The sequence below is a fragment of the Pectinophora gossypiella genome, chromosome 9 (assembly GCF_024362695.1).
Source record: "Pectinophora gossypiella chromosome 9, ilPecGoss1.1, whole genome shotgun sequence".
Classification (NCBI taxonomy): domain Eukaryota; kingdom Metazoa; phylum Arthropoda; class Insecta; order Lepidoptera; family Gelechiidae; genus Pectinophora; species Pectinophora gossypiella.
Window position 1 is genome coordinate 15,554,819 of NC_065412.1, and position 4,352 is coordinate 15,559,170.

The following is a 4,352-nucleotide window of genomic DNA, read 5'->3' on the forward strand; positions in this document are numbered from 1 at the left end:
TACGTTAATGTCAATGTGTAGTGTCTGTGTAAAACGAGGTTGTTTGTATGAAGTCTACGGGTCGTGTTGGTATGTAAAGGTGAAAAACTTCAGGTTAGATAAAGCTGATCACGGAATAAACGGAATACACTCCTGATATTTGTTCCAAGATAGACGGACGGAATGGTTAAGTTAGATTATGTTTTTTTTTTTACCTCAGACTTTCTTCCCACTTCTTTCGACCAGCCATTGAGGTTCTGGGGGGCTACCGGCTAAGACGAAGCCGATTCAGATTGGAGCAAATCGAACATCGATTTGATTCTGTCGTACCGCGTAAGCAGCCAAGATGGCGATCCCCGATTCGTGACGTCACATGAAGTTCGGCAAGCCGATTGAACGAATGATTTCAGTACTTTTGACACTAAATCGCTACCGCGTAAAAAATCGAAGTTCGGCGCCTGAAGCCGATTCCCATTGGAAGTGTCAGTTGAAGCCGGGCACTTTTCAGTAACCGTGATCAATTTTAATTTCTTATTTTCACTGTTTTTCAACAATATTAGGAGCTATTTACGGTGGGCGACAAATTTTAGGAACATCTTAATCAATATAAAATTGATATCGGCGTGGATTTTCGTGTTTAAATACCTAAATACAGTGTCATGGAGATAGTCGTTTTATGGGCTGCTGCGGAAGAAAATGTCTTCAGAATCTTGAGCAAATCGATTGCAGGATACTTCGAGAGAAAAGCCAGTATATACTTCTCACAGGTACATCTATTTATAACATTATTTCTGACAAGTGGCTCAATGTTTACAGAGGAAAAGTTGCTGAACTTACTAGAAGCGATTTTTGATCATTTCATACTTATCTATTTTGTTTTGTTTCAGAGAGTAGCTACATTAATAATTTTAGATTATCAAAAGATGCATTTCGGACTTTGTATCATGACTTAGGACCATATCTGGAGGTCCAATGCTCTACAACTGTGCAATCGACTTTAAGGTAGGTGGTTACTATATTATGTTATATTTTACCTTATATTTTGATAATTAAAGTTATACTACAACATTACATGAATCCAATATAATATCTGTATGTTATATATTACAGTGACAAATGCCCTCAATCAGCCTGCAATCGTGAGATAATATATCAAGTTTCCTCGGACAAAAACTGAGCATGTAGAAGTCTCCAGAGGTTTTAATGACAAATTTGGATTTCTTGGAGTACTTGGATGCATCCACGGCACACACATTGCCATTATCCAACCTCACAAGTGGGAAGAGGCCTTCTTCAATAGCAAGTATTACCATTCATTGCATGTTATGTTGGTAAGAATCATGCCTTTAACTAGCTACATTTGTTTTGATTCTTATGATTGAGTCGCTAAAAATATTTTAATTTTCAGGTTTGTGATGGAGATATGTGCATTACATTTGTGATGCATCCAATGGGAGTGTTAGTGCTAGACTGCTAGCCAAGATAACCATATTTGGAACAACAGCACTTTGAGAAGGGAAAAGGAACATCTCCTTAATTTAAATATGTTTAAGTTCATTAAGTGGACTTGTGTGGTCCTTGAAATGTAAATTACAAAGTCAGTGTGGTGTAATCAAAAGTGGCAGATTTGTTATTCAATAATACAACATCTAAACAAACCTTTTTTTATTGGCATCAAATAAACTATTTTCATTACGCAGATTTATTTATTTTGTGTTATTACATAATTTCTTTCATTGCACCCCTCTCATTAACCAACCTATCTCTCAAGTAGATACATTTTTCTAATCTTGTGTCCATTGTGCTTAATAAAGTAGTTTATCCATCTTTAACTTGTAATAAATAAATCCATTTATTTTGTATAAATACAAGCTTGCGGGGCCTTATGGGGACTAGACTATTTGTAATGTGTAATAGTATAGTCAAAAAAGCCCTGCGGGTGGATCAAAGAAATGTAATCAATTAGAACATACTACAAATATAATATTGTTCCCAATTCTTACTATAATATGGAAATATAAGTTAATTGCATCGAACATCTTCATCAATACACCTATACAAATCTTTTTATTAGATAGTAGTTGGCAAGGAGTGGGTGTATAAATATACTATACACCTCTGCCTACCCCTTCGGGAATAGAAGCGTGATGCTATATTATTTTTGTTTCAAAATAGTTCTTGGTAAAATGATATCTAGTTGCTTTGTCTTTAATGTTACCCCTAGACAAACTCACTTAAATAACATGACCAAACTTAAGTATTTAAATTAAATATAGGAGTGGGTGTATACATATACTATACACCTCTGCCTACCCCTTCGGGAATAGAAGCGTGATGCTATATTATTTTTGTTTCAAAATAGTTCTTGGAAAAATGATATCTAGTTGCTTTGTCTTTAATGTACTTTAATGTTACCCCTAGACAAACTCACTTAAATAACATGACCAAACTTAAGTATTTAAATTAAATACAACTTCACTTAAATAACATAAATGGAGTACTTATACTTTAGCTTAAATATTTACATACAAGTTTATTGAATACATATGTTTTTACTTAAGTATTTTAACTTCGTTTCTCTAGTGTCTTCGTTCTTGAGAATCGTCATGCTGCTATTCTTTAACCTGTAATAAATAAATCCATTAATTCATATAAAATACATGCGAAATATAAACAGTCACAATATGACAAAGTTTTTATGACGTCTATCGTGTACATTAGTAATAGTCTTTATAGACTAGTTATAATCCTTTAGTTATTACTTTATTTATTTGGGTGATCCCGGCAAGGCAGAAATTTTGTAAAGTGGTCCTTCATGAATTAAAAGTTTAGGAACACTAGCCGACTCTAATGGAATGAAATACAATGTAAAGAAAATATTTTGGAATGTAATAAAGTAGCACATACAAAGGTATAAGGATATTTATTTTTGGCCTTTATTCTTGCTATAGTATGGAGTAAAATATGCTGATCAAGGAGGTAAATTTGGGTATATAACATACATACAATCTTTACGCTACATCCCTGGTGGGGTAGGCAGTTAGAACAGACCACCAAGTGTCGTGATCCTTATAAACTTCTCCTACTTGCTCCAATTCCATACAATTTTTAATAAGTTTGAGTAAATTACCTTATATTGGTCTTCACCTAACTTCCTCCAGCAGCAGCCGAAGCAACTCTGTTTGCATATCCGCGGCCTTGCTATTAGCTTCAGCAGCTGTAGCCAGCCAGCTTGTCGACTGCTGAAACAAGTCGCTCCTCCATGTCTAGCCTCCGACTCTCTAGATCTAGTAGGTAGTAAATCGGTGATCTAGAAAAACAAAAAGATACATTTACAAGTTTCCAACAAACTATTTAAGTTGTTGAACAATGAATAGGTTCATTATGTGACTATTCTTTCTTGACTTGTTTCTTACTACTACTAGATTAATAATTTACTTACATTTCTTTCGTTATTGTTGTTATTGTATAAATTCTGAGAAGATAAAACTGTTGCATTCGGCGCGAATTCAAGTATGTCAGCTGATATAACATAACGTCATTTTTCTTTTTTTTTGCGTTTCATTACTTCAGTTGCAAAAGAAAAATCCGTCGTTGCATTTTCCTTTTGTTTTAAACATTTGTAAGACTTTACAAAGTGATTAAATAAAAATATTATCAATTAATAAAAATAACATACAAAATTAGTCTGTATTTTTTAATTTCATAATGATATAAAATATTAAATGTTTACCAAATGTCTCAACGAAACGCAAGACCAAAAGTCATTCGTTCAATCATGCACCCCTCTATTATGCCTATTATTATCTATGGATTGATTTTCATCCAGATTGCAATGAACATCGGAAATTACCCGGTACCAAACGCCGAACTTCGATTTATCTGAATCGTTTTCAAGTCGCCGAAGTTCGGCGAATTAGCCGGTAGGCCCCCTGAAGTGGTAGTAGTTTTAAAGTTAATAAGGTATAGTTTAAAATTAATTAGACGTTCAAAAAGTATTAACTCTGTAAGCCAGTTTTGAAATAAGAATTTGTGTTTTATTTTTAAATTATTGTACTTACTAGTGTTTCTGTGTAGTGAGTTATCTGTTTTACGTGCACTGTGTGCATACAGGGTCACGGGCGCGGCGGTGACATTTGTCCGACCGTCTCGTCCCAGGTCGTCTGGGCTTCAATATTTATTGCCTGCACTCTTATTTTATTGTTAAATAACAATAAAGTGGCTCAGTAATGAGGGAGAGAGAAAGAATCGCCTTTCAGTGCTGCATAAGTATGGCATGGGAGGTTAATTGACTTCGAACTGTAGAAATTGTTATGTTTTTGTATAATGGGGTATGGAAATTATTATGGGTGAAACCAGAGTGATGGGTAAAG

At 34.3% G+C, this 4,352-nt stretch overlaps 2 long non-coding RNA genes across 3 annotated transcripts; one reads left to right on the plus strand and one right to left on the minus strand.

The window, feature by feature from the left end:
* The first annotated feature begins 240 nt into the window (after positions 1 to 240).
* LOC126369743 (uncharacterized) lies at positions 241 to 1,657 on the plus strand. 2 transcript variants are annotated; one of them, XR_007566756.1, is made up of 4 exons: positions 241 to 746; positions 867 to 981; positions 1,090 to 1,310; positions 1,388 to 1,657. It is a non-coding gene; the product is annotated as an uncharacterized LOC126369743 (long non-coding RNA). The 2 variants fall into 2 exon arrangements; XR_007566755.1 differs by having other exon boundaries at positions 241 to 981.
* Positions 1,658 to 1,680: 23 nt separating this feature from the next.
* Positions 1,681 to 3,626, minus strand: LOC126369748 (uncharacterized). Its single transcript, XR_007566760.1, has 3 exons — positions 3,422 to 3,626; positions 3,110 to 3,289; positions 1,681 to 2,603 (listed from the first exon to the last, which is right to left on the minus strand). It is a non-coding gene; the product is annotated as an uncharacterized LOC126369748 (long non-coding RNA).
* Positions 3,627 to 4,352: the final 726 nt, after the last annotated feature.